We start from the raw sequence: 12,930 nt of genomic DNA on the forward strand, positions 1-12,930 counted from the left end.
TATATAAATATAAATAGATATACATACACACGCACACACACACACACACACACACACACACACACACACACACACACACACACACACACACACACACGCACACACACACACACACCACATTCTCTTTCACACACACACACACACACACACACACACACACACACACACACACACACACACACACACACACACACACACACACACACACACACATATTCTCTGCCTCTCTCTCATGCATATACGCACATACACAGGCACACACATGTGCACGTATTTCTGTTTGTGGTGGGGGCTTAATGATGTTGGTGGGGATTCCATGTATCAGATTTATATACAGACACATCTTTGCAATGACAGCAGGAAACTTCCATGCTCCTCTTCAGAGACACTTATGGGATTTTGACTTCTACCCAGAATGTTCTTAGAAACTAACAGATGTAACCTTGCTATAAGATCTCAGCTGAAGGGTGGTAGCTTTGCCCACCCCCATTGGCTACAGTACTACGCCTGTGTCATATCTGACATTATCTACCCACAGCCATCTGCTGGGTAATTTGTTATTATCTGAGTTTTTATTCAAAGTTCTCCAATGTGTGTTACAGATTTAAACATAAAACACTAGTATTCAGTTTTTTTTGTATATCAGTGAAAATACTGAAACGGCAGAGCTACACTTCATGGTTTTAAATGCTTTATTATCTACCAATTAGGTTATTAAATTAACATTCTTTATTCTTACATGCAATTAATAAAATATGTGTATTGCTCTTTAATTTTCTTGATTACTAACATTTGCTTGTACTTTTTTCATATTTGTGCATACATATCATTTATTTACTAATATTATTATTTTGTTTATTAGAAAGAGTAGTAACAATATATGGAGTTATGACATGATGGGTGTATTACCTTCCCACATCCCAAGTAAAAGAAATAATAGCTCCGGCAATGATGGAATAAATACTGATCTGTGAAATATGGTTGGATGAATGGAAGGGTGTGCGTAGTGCAGATTCTGGTTATACTGTCATTCAATTGTTTTCAATTCACCCCCTGCTGTTTTTCTTTCTTCCACCAATAGATGTACCACCACTGTCTGCTGCCTCCGTGGAGCTTTCAACTCCAGTGAATAAAGAACAGAGAAAAAGAAAGAAAAATAGAGACGGAGGGAGGGAGGGAGGGAGGAAGCAAGCGACTCACACACTTACTGTAGCCATGGCAGCCAGCTTAGGTAGGTCGCTTTCCATCTCTCTCTCTCTCTCGTTCCTGCATGGAAATATATTATTTTCCTTTTACTCTGTCACTTTGCCTTACCTTTGCCAATGTGTAAAAAGGTGTTTGCTTATATTATCCAAGGGATTCTTAACATATTTTTTCCAGTTGCCATCTGTGGGGGAGGGGAAGCAAGTTTTTTTCCAGCAAATTACATCTTCAACAAATATTTTATAGTTGGTTTTGTCTCTGCTGCTTTGACTCTTTTTCAAAGCCTGAATTGTCAGTTATTGATTTGTATTGAACTGTATACTCAAAAGTAAAATAAAAAATTAAATAAAGCCAACCTTGGCTGTGTAGGGAAAGGCAACGGGTTTAGCTACAATATATATGTTTTATCTCTGCCTCATTTATTTTAATTGTTGCATGGATTTGTTTTTTATAACCTGGGTTCCCTTTCCAAAGTGAAATCATCTCCTTTTTTCATGTGCGAGTGATTGTAATGTTTGATGGTCATAATAAGAATAGGTGTAAACTGGCCATCCTCAGATAAAGTCACATTTCTGAAGAGAGATGTCTTGGAAATTCCCATCTGCATTAGGGATATATGAAGAGACTGAAACGATGTGGAGACGTGATTTATTCTGTGCATCTGTGTGTCTTTTGTCTTGCTCATAGGTGCACTGCACAGCCGGTGTTCGTGCCTGAAGTTAATGTTGTAGCTTAGCTGCAGTGCTACTGGTATAGTATGTTCGGGATCCACAGCTTAAGGAATGAAAATGATCCCAGAGGGGGGGACGGCTTTCATCAATTCACTAATGACAAGGACATCATACTTCTTGCGTTTTAAATGACCCAGCACTTGCAACGCTGCATTTTTCTTTGGAGGTAACCAGATGTAAATTGACAGCTTTCAGGTTTTTGAAACAGGATTACGTGTATCAACTTAAAGGCTGATAAGACCAGTATCCACTGAAGCAGATCTGTGATATTCTGCCCTTGTCATCTTATGTGGTCTTTGAGCTCAGCTCTTCTATTCCAATCCCGAGGTAAGGTTAGATTTTCTGAATAGCATAAAATTATTAGAACCTTAGGAAGGCTTGGTGCTACTTCCAGTGTAATCACTGTCAAATGCTAATAAATCTATATCGCAAAGAGAAGACATTGTCGTTTAGCCTAATGTAAAACCTCATCTGTGCATTTATATTGACTGTTTTAATGCATCAATTCAGCTAAATCACCAGACACAAGACAGGTTGTAGTTGTGTTTGATACAGAACAACATCTTATCCGTCACACTTGGTGTAGTATCAGATCTTGATATAGTGAACGTACTAGACACTTAACCTTGATCTTTCTTTTTTTCTGTACCATGTGCACAGTTGGGTAGATTTAAAGTGATTAAATCCTGCATGATTTTGTATCATTCTGAGTCACCTGTGATAAATGTGACTTTACACAGTGTTGTACGATGCACCAAAGCTTTCACTTTGCACTGCCATTGTGTTATTGAAACAAAATAAACTGTGAACAGCACTTGTAACTTTCTGGTAGAGTGTGCGATGCACAGTAAATGGGACTTTGCACCCATCCATTTGTTGAAATATCCAGCACTTTGTTCCATACTTGTGTGACGATTCACTAGACTGTGCCACACATACGACAAATGACTTTGTATCACTCTGTAGAGTTGAAGCACCCTGTGCAGTGTGTATTATTTGTGATGTCCTGCCAGACTATGCCATGCCTAATAAGTCTGACTTAATTTTAATATGAGCTGGTATCCCACAGTGCCATGTGCACCTCAGACATGGCTGGACATAAACACAGGCAACTAAGTGAGTATATGGGGTAGCAGTCTGACTGTAAATCTAGTACAGATACACTTCTGTATGTGTGTGTGTGTGTGTGTGTGTGTGTGTGTGTGTGTGTGTGTGTGTGTGTGGGGAGATCCTGCAAACTACAATGCAGGGGACACCATGTTGAACTATATACAGCCAAAAGATGGTCTTGACCTTAGATGTACCTCATCGCCACCTGCTAGGGTGGGCACAGCATTATTGACTCAGAACACCAGTATGATATGTGCCTTGCATTACCATGCCCCCACTATACCGTAGATATCAGCAGTAACTTTCTGTATTGCATAGGAATGCCATGACTTTATACTCTACTACATTCTGTATGCCAGTTGTGTGTATGACAGCCATAACTTTGTTTCCTAATGTCTTATGTATGAAACACATAATTATGTACACTAATGCATTATATGTCAGCCTTGACTTTATAGCCCAATATGTCATATATGAGAGTCGAGACTTTGTATCCCACTGTGCCATATATGATCAGATTCTGCAGCATACTGCACCACATATGACAGCAATGATTTCCTGCCTCACTGTGTTATGTATGGCAATCACCACTTTATTCCTTATCATGTTGTGTTTCAGATTAGTCTGAATACAGAGCCAGCTGTGTTATTTATATGAAGATCATGACTGTATTATGCATGACCAATGTCCGTTTGTGCCCCATTGTGTTATGCACAAGAGCTGTAACTTTGCACCCAGCTGTTAGTATGAGAACCTGTTTATACCTTACTATTAGTGTGAGCATTCCAGTTTTGTTCCATATTACATTATGTATGAAACCCTTGACTTTACAGCCTAATATTATCTATTAGAGCTCTATTTATGTTTGGGGTCCATGACTCTGTACCCCTCTGAGGTTTACTTTGTAGTTTGTTATTGTGTACATTGTAGTTATGAATTTTTATCCTCCTATACAGTGCAGAGCAGAAATAAATTTGAACCTGCTGCCTTTATATAAAGTAGCTTGGATTACCCAGGATCCTTGATGTGACTTAGCACTCCACTCTATCTCTGATTTTTTTTTTGTGTACCACTGCTTCTTCGATTGCAACTCCTACCAGTAACGTCATACAATGTGAATATATATTTCTGTGTCATTTAATAATAAACGGATAAATTATTATCTAGTACATAGTGAGTAGTAAAATCCCTTTCAAGTTTGTTTTTAATTTTGAATATGAAAGCTGCTTTGGCTGCATTATTTGTGTAATCATACCAAAACACATTATAATCTATTTGCTTGGTGCATACCCTTTTTATATTTTCTGACCAAAATGTTGATATTTGCTGGAGATAGGAACACTTTCAATGTAAATTAGTCATTAAATAGTAAAGAAGACTAACGGACTGATTCGTACAATAAATGGTTACACTGTTTTATGGTTTTTGTACAATTGAAGAAGGCAAATTGTGCAGGTACCATGGGGAATCCAGCAAAAAAAATTAAGTAACAGAATAACGTTAGGGAATAAATCGGAAAACAAGGCTTATACTTACAATAATGTGATATAAATGTGGCTGAGCTGTCTCTTTAAAAAAGTAGATTAATTATAAAAAGTAAATAATGAGCATTTCCCCATTCTTTACATGTTGACACCCCCATTTAGTCCCATTATGAAGTTCTGTGATGACCACTCTCTCACTCTGTGACCAGCTACAATATTTTTTAGGCTTCCTTTCCTGCCACTGGTTCAATGTATCCACAATGCCTTTTGCTGCACGAAATGTGTTAAGTGAAAAATCTTGTCTTATACACCATTACAAGCATTAGCTGCTGTGCCGCCTATTGGAGAAATGTTTTATTTTAATTTTAATTTAATTTAACATTTATTAACTGAGAAAGTCCGACTTTGAATGAAGCCAATTTTTAGTGGAAGCCTGGGGAGAAAGGCTCCAGATGCATGTCTTTGTAATGTGGGAGGAAATCGGAGCACCCGGAGGAAACCCACACAAATGCAGGGAGGGCATGTAGACTCCACAGAGAGGGCACCCCAGCTGAGAATTGAACCGGAGAACCTCTTGCTGTGATGCAACAATGCTACCGCTGAACCACTGCGCTGAAAAAAGTAAAGAGGGTTTTGCAAAGCTATATGTAGGTCTCAGTGAACCTGGATGAGGTAGAAGCACACTGGATGTGATCAGAAAATCGTCACACACAGGTCTGCTGTTAGCATGTATAATTAGGATATCTATGGTCAGCATGGCACAGAATGCCAGTGTGTGCTTGAGGAACACAAAGACATTGTGAATATTGTGTAGCAGAATATAGTCCAGTTATCTCAAGTAAGTGGTGTTACTGATCTGGAAGAAGTGTATTTACTTGAAATTGGCACACAGGTAAGGTATCTGGAGTCAGCAGGGTAGTGAATGTTGGGGGTGCAATTGGGGTATCTGGAATCAGTGACATAACGGATGTTGTGGTATGTTTAGATTATCTTGAAGCAGTTCGGGGTATTGAATATCTTTGTGTAGCTTGCATACCTGCAGTATCACAAAAACAATAAATTGTATGTAGATAAAAAAATAAATAGTTTATTTCATACTCTGAAACTAACACCTTGACTCTACAGCCTTCATATAGTAGTGGGGACACTGCTTGTTATGATATTTTGAGCTTATTTAGCATATCTGGAGTTAGTGGGAACATTGGACAATGCAATGTGATTGAGGTATCTGGATTCTGTAAGTTATCATTGTCATTGAGAGAAAAAAAAATCTTGTATTGCACTGTCTTACGATGTATATTATTCATTTGCATTTTCCTGACTGTATAAATTTTACTCTTGTATTTTACCTCTAACATTACGTAATCTTTATTGTATTGTATTGCCTATGGAGCTTTTCTCCCCGGGCCTCCACTGAAAATGGGCACTTCTTGGCCCAGTGGACTTCCCCGGTAATTAAACTGAAAATAAATAAATAAATAAATAAATCAGATATTCTGTAGAGACTGGGGTACTGGAAAATAAGGAAGGCAGGAGGTTTGTCATAATGGTCAAGGTGTTTACCTTACAGACACAAGGTGCAGGGTTTGATTTTCACATGAGGTAATTGGCTAAGCTTAAAATGGCCTACAAGGGCAGTTAGCCTAGTACTAATCTATGGACTTATATCAGGAGGTATGCATTACTGTATGCCATCATGTGGTTAAGGCATTGGGAATTAGTAACTTACTGAATGCTGGGGTACAGTGAGAACATCTGAAGTCAGTGACATATTGAACATTGTGTTATACTTAAGGTACATTGAGTCAGTGAGTTTAGTGGATATTGAGGCATGTTTAGGAAGTCCAGAGTACAGGGCATTGATGAAGGCAGTGGGTGTTAGAATATCCTTAGGGAGCATGTATGTCATGGTATGAGTAGCAGACATTGGGAATATGGTTCAGGTGTATGTAGCTAATGTAGTGTTACATGTGAAAATACCTTTAAGAACACAGATGTGCTGTGGTGTTGGGTGTCAGTACAAGAACAGAACTCCTAGAAGTGAAAAATCAGTAGCAGAAAGTGATGTGAAGGCATGGATAGCCTGCTTAAAGGAAGCCAGAGTCTTGGAAGTTGTTTATGTGTTGGAAAAACAGAGTTAGCTGGGATACTGGATGGAAAAGTATACTTAAAGTACATAAATTCAGTGAGGCTATGCATGCCTCTCAAGCTTTAAGCACCAGAAATCTGGACAAAGCCTAAAATAATGGTGACACAAAAGCCCAAAAGTAGGGAGAGATTTTAAATATTACTCTTTTAAGTTAGAAAGTTGCTAGAATAACAGGGTTTGCTTTAGCATGCATTTTCTGAAGGATAAGAAGTCTGAAACTCAAACACATATCATTATTTAGTGACTTCAGTCCTCAGTGATTTGTCAGAAAATGACACATTTTATGAAGAACAGACTATATGAGGCACAAATCTGGACAGTTGAGCAGCATGAGTTTCCTGAATGTCAGGGCATTATTTGGGAATCCAGACTGAATCATGGTACTGAGTATCATGTGATGTTATCATGTGATATTTACAGTGTAACCAATCAGAATCTATTCTGAATCTTGTTAGGGTTCTTAGAGTGACAAAGGGATTTAGTATTCAGGTATAACTATGGTATATAGCTTTAGCTGGCATGCTGAGACTCAGAATGTGGTCAGAGTACATGCAGACTATTAACAGTTGAGATTTCTCTAGTCCACACTAAAACTGGATGTCATGGTATGACTGTCCATAGTGGGGCCGGATCACAAAACATCCAGGTGTGATTAGGGCATCTAGTCTCAGTGAAGGTACTGAATATGCTTACTTGATGTCAATTTATGTATTGTACCTGGAGTCAGTAAACCTGCTTAGTGAGAAGGTATGCTTAAGATATTTATGTGTGAAAAAATGTTTTGGTGTCACTGAGCTAATGAGGAGTCTTGACTGCCAAACAATGGTTAGATATCCAAACATAATGGAGCTGTTTCCTTTTAGGATAAGGTTCAAGGATTAAGCATCAGTCCTGGGAAACCTATAAAAATTTCAGGACTGTAACCATGTGAAATGCATAATTGTGAGCCAGACTCTGAACGGCACTGAAGACAAAATTTTGATGTTCGTTTTCCATGATGAGTAAAGTCTTTGCACCCTCACCATCTTGCTCTGCATGCATAAGGATTTCCACTTCCATCTTTTATTAAATCATCTCCCTGCTCCTTGTTTTGCAGAGTGCAGTATATATTTGTAGCACACCACTGTACTTTTCCAGTTTGTAATATTTCCCAGTGGAGCAAGTAAACTTTGTGGTATTATCGCCTACAGTGTAACAGGGTAAGTGCATGAAACTGTATCTCTGATGATACATAGGATACAAAGCACCAGTGAGTTGGATGAGAATGGATACATTGTAAGGACGAAAATACACAACTTTGGATATTACAATATGCAGGGTTGTTGTGGTGTTACTTGACAGAGAGAGATGTATTACACAATGATTTGGATTTATTATAGGTGATTTGGAGTTTTATGTGATTTCAACACAGGAAGGCTTGTGCACACAGAGTTAATGCATGTTGAGACACAATTTCCTCATAGGGATTCATTCAAACAGGATTAATTATAGTCCAGGCTTAAGACAGTTAGGCTCATATGGCATGCTGGATGTTGAGGTGTGTTTAGGATATCTGAGTTTCTACAAACTATTTTACACCTATGTGTGTTTTAGATATCTGAGTTTCCATGAACTAATATAGGCCTATATATGTTTTAGATATCTGAGTTTCCAAGAACTAATATATGCCTATGTATGTTTGAAAATACAATCATTATTAAAATTGTCCCCCTGCACCCCACATACCCTGCTAATTAAATATACCAGCTTTGGGATTGCACTACAGTGGAGAAAAGGCAAACTCTCAGATTCCTGCTATACCATAATCTCATGCACACAAAAAGCAGGTATGTACGATCAGCTGTTTTTTTGATCACACATGCTAGTTTTTTTTCTCTTTAACAAAGTGAACTTTTGACTGACAGTTTATATGTATACTTTGGTCGCATAAAGCTCAATGAGCCAAAGACGCCTAGGTATACTCTAGATATCTTAACCCAAGGGGGTTCCTTGACAGTGAGCTATGCTGTGTCAGTCAGCTTTACATATCTAGTCTCTAGGTGTCAAGGCATACTTTGGATATATGGAGCCTTGTGGGCTCTATATCTCTAGGCGTATACTGGATGCTAGGGGGCTTGGTTATCCTGAATGACTAACTATGTCCTAGATATATGGAGTCCTGAAGGGGCAATTGAAATCTACATATGCTTTAGATGTTTGGGGGCCTATCAGGCCTAGATATACTTTGAATATACAGAGCCTGTGAGGAGACTTGAATATCTTGGCATGCTTGCGATGTCTGAGTCCATAGAAGCTCTTGAATATTGTAGTGATAAACCAAGAAGTCAAAAGAGTCAGCTTTGTGGCTTAAAACTACATTTGTTGGGCAATAATTACAAGAAGTCAACAGAGTCAGTGTTGTGGCTTATAACCACATTTATTAGCAAACAATTAATGTTAAGAAAATAAATGTAGTTCTTATCAAAATTTCAGTTTGCAGGTCCAATATTAATAAATTCACCTTTCAGGCTGGCTTTTTCATCTACAGAAAAAGTTTACATTTATTTGCAGGATTCCTTCATTTATTTATTTTATTTATTTATTTATTTAGCCTTTGTTAAACAGATTAGTCCCACTAGGTGAGTAGCCTCTTTTTAACCTAGAGCCAAGGTGGTATTTATACTACTGCAGAAATTTGGCCAGGGCACTGGGGACCTTACGCTACTCTTTTCAATAGGTACCATGGGAGGTTTTACATCCACCTGAGCTACCACCAACTCAGGTAGATTGGGTCTTGCTTTAAAATACCATCTGAAGGATGACACATTCTGGCGTACAGTACCCCCCCCCCCATACTGCACTGCAGTGTCAGCAATTGATCTATTTGGTGTGGGAATAGAATGGACAGACTTTTGCACCAGAGGTGAATGCACTACCTGTTGCATCACTAACAGTGAACTCTGGTACACAAGAGCAGACAGAAATAAAACTACTTAAAGTGATCCCTGGATAGCAGAATAGCTCTCATCCCATTTCCAACAAGGAACAATAAAACTGTTTTTTACTTTCAATTCTAGAAATAAAGAATAACAAAACAGCTTCACCATCTGTCTTGCCAGTAATAAGATGAACTGTTTTTTTCCTTTCAAGTGTCAGATCACCAGTCATAGGGGTATCCCCCCAAATTGCCTTCCTTCTTCCTTATGGTCTACATAACTCCAGGTAGAGTCCTTCTCAGACCCTCCTTGGTCACAAAGGTCACAGATCTGCTACACTTGTCCCTCATTACCTTTAACGTACTTGCTTGCTTCTAGGTTAATCTCCTTAAAGAGACCATCCTCCACTATGCTACCTGACCCTCTCAGTCTAGCATACTGAATGGGAACTGACACTGCTACGTTATAGAAAAATGAAAAATCTTTGGATATTTGGGGTGTTAACAGTAGTTAAATAGGCACACTTTGTACGCGTGCAAATGAACAGACTCGGCATATCTTTGTATGCTTGAGATAAATGGGTCCTTAAGTGTTCCTGGATGTCAAGGTCTTGAAGTGTAAAATTCTGTCGGATAGTGTGCTGTTACAATGTGATGAGTGGCATGGATGCACATGGTGTCAGACAGTGGGTCATGCATGTCAACTCTGAAGGGAGAACAAGAAATACATGATAGATATAGAATGAGAATACTTGACTAGATACCTACAGGATCAAACAAGCTCTAGTCTGCTGAGAGTAAGGCAATGAACTCTGCAAACTACCTGCAACCTTCTCTGAGACACCATGACCCTTGAGATTGAATATTTAGTTTTGGAGAGTACAGAGAGTTCTTCCCATTGGTGACATTTTTTTTAATCAAAGCAGGGTTTAGAGTTTGGGTTTCAGTAAAGTAAGACTCACTTCTTTGTTGATTACGCTGCCCCATCTACATCCATTTAGATAATACCTGTTCTCTGGGCAGTTAGTGGAATCCTGTTTTATATTTACATTATGTGGAATTCTTGTGGGGTCACTTTTTTCGGTGTATGCCCACCCCTGAATATACTTACCACCCAGAGACCAACCAAGATTGCACTGAGATCCCTTATGGTTATATAAAGTGAAGCCTGTAACCACAAAAACCCCTTCTCAACACACCATCAAACCACAGTATGAAATGGACAGGAAAGGAGCACCTTCTCAACACACCATCAAAACCCAGTCTGAAATGGACAGCAAAGCAGCACCTTCTCAACACACCATCAAACCCCAGTCTGAAACGAACAGTAAAGAAGCTCACTAGAACTTGTCTAACTCCTCCTCACTTGATCAGTCATGCTCAAAACTTAATAAAACGTGATTATATTCGGCATCACATTGTCATTGTTTTTAAGGTGCATCGGTCATTTTCTAAAGCAAGTATAAAAGACATCTTACCATATGCAACACCAAATTATACAGTTTTGATGCAAAAATTGCATTGTTTTTGAATTTTATTTTGTTAGTAAGGACAGACCCAGAATATTTTTCTCAGAGCTGAAAATCCCTGCCATGACATCATGAAAGACTGAACCCATAATGCCTCACTACCTAAATTAAGGTTTGGAATACTGTATTTTCACAGATGCATTGGACGTGTTTTCTTCCTTCCCAGAAACACTATTAACTAGCTGTTGCAGATGAAATACCTCACACTGACAAGTAACACAAGATGATGTAGTAGTGAAACCACAGTATAAATAAGAAGCAGCTCCACTATAGATTTATTTAGCTTATATTACCCACAATTATTTGCAAGTGTGTGTGTGTGTGTGTGTGTGTGTGTGTGTGTGTGTGTGTGTGTGTGTGTGTGTGTGTGTGTACAACATTGCTGAATACGTGCCATGACATCATTTTGTGGGTTTGGATATAGTGGAAAATTGAGTAAATAGTGAAACTAACAAACAAAATAAAATAGCACACTTTTTTTGTAAAATCACTTGCACCTTTATCATGAGGAGCACCACAGGAAATGAAATTAACTGTAAAGCAAAAATATTTGCAAACATGACTAATATACTCCAAACTTTTTAAACCTTTGTTTCTGCTTGGTGGTATTCCACTATCCTTTTGGAAATAGGAGTGGTTACACCAGTAAGTAATATCCACTTGTTTACAAGGTAGGCTCACTGGATACACTACCTTCTCAGGGACAACTAGGCTCAATGACGGGGGTCCTCAGCGTTGCATAGTCAGCAAATGAGTGATGACTGGGGTTCTCAGGGTTGCATAGTCAGCAAATGAATGATGACAAAATCAAACCCTATACTACAAGAATTACAGCTCATAGCCTTAACCATCTGTGCCAACTGCCTGATACACAGATCTTGTCCTATTTAACTGTCCAGATTTTTGAAGTTATACAAGATTTATTTTTCTTAGCAAAACTAACATTGGCACTGACAGAAGGGAATCTGGCCTATGAAGCAGTCTCCAGGCTGCCTGACTTTATCACATGACCCAGCTGTCTATGTGTTTACACTTTCATTCTGGGTTGGAATTCTCCTACTAGTCCACAAAGGATAATGAGAGAATCTACTACCTTCCTGAAATTTGCTTTTCACACTGTAACCTGAAGCATGTTCATTGGTAGGTGAGGGTGTATGCAACTTTTAAGTGGATGTTCTCAGGCTGGTTAAAATGAAACAGTAGCACAACAAACTGCACTTAAAGAAAAAGCAATTGGTCAATCAGTTCAGTGGTATTTAACCTATCTAATAAGATTAGTTTGCAAAACTCAAACTTGCCATTGATTCTACATACAAAGCTACATTTTTGAAGTTGTGGTCCTGCAGATCTCTGTCACTGTGTTTGTGCTGCATGGTTGTCCACTGTTTGGACTCCAGGTACTACTGCAAAATTTGTGAAAATGTTACTTTATTATCACCCTGCTTTGGAATGCTAGGGTTCATGTAACACAGTATAGCTTGCCTTGAATTTAAAAGGCTAACTATAGCTACATGCTTGCAGGTTTCTTTTAGTGAGCAGAAAATCCCTTTGTACTGCAAGCATCTTACTCATCATTGTTTAAAAGACGGTTTGACAGAGTGCTAGGCTGCAAAGATGTGAAGGCAAAACTTACTATTTTTTGTATTAATCTTAAACTGATAATAAATATATAATGGGTCATCATACATAGTCAACATTGTAATTTCCCAAGCTGTGCTGGACAGTAATCTAAAGACTTTGAGTTGTATGTTAAGCATAACTCCATCTTAAAACTTGGCTAGTTGAGTAGACCTCCAATCATACATTGCTG

At 38.5% G+C, this 12,930-nt stretch overlaps 1 protein-coding gene across 2 annotated transcripts in view; it reads left to right on the forward strand.

The window, feature by feature from the left end:
* The first annotated feature begins 1,195 nt into the window (after positions 1-1,195).
* Positions 1,196-12,930, forward strand: part of GPR162 (G protein-coupled receptor 162) — a 1,233,952-nt gene continuing 1,222,217 nt past the window's right edge. The window contains exons 1-2 of one of the 2 annotated variants that reach the window (XM_044079613.1): positions 1,196-1,231; positions 1,891-2,261. The gene's annotated coding sequence lies outside the window, so the exon portion shown is untranslated. Of the gene's footprint in view, positions 1,232-1,316; positions 2,262-12,930 lie in introns of those variants that run through there. The other variant, XM_044079612.1, reaches the window with a different exon arrangement.

This window comes from Protopterus annectens, chromosome 8.part0, assembly GCF_019279795.1.
Source record: "Protopterus annectens isolate FY-2018-M chromosome 8.part0, PAN1.0, whole genome shotgun sequence".
NCBI lineage: Eukaryota > Metazoa > Chordata > Ceratodontiformes > Protopteridae > Protopterus > Protopterus annectens.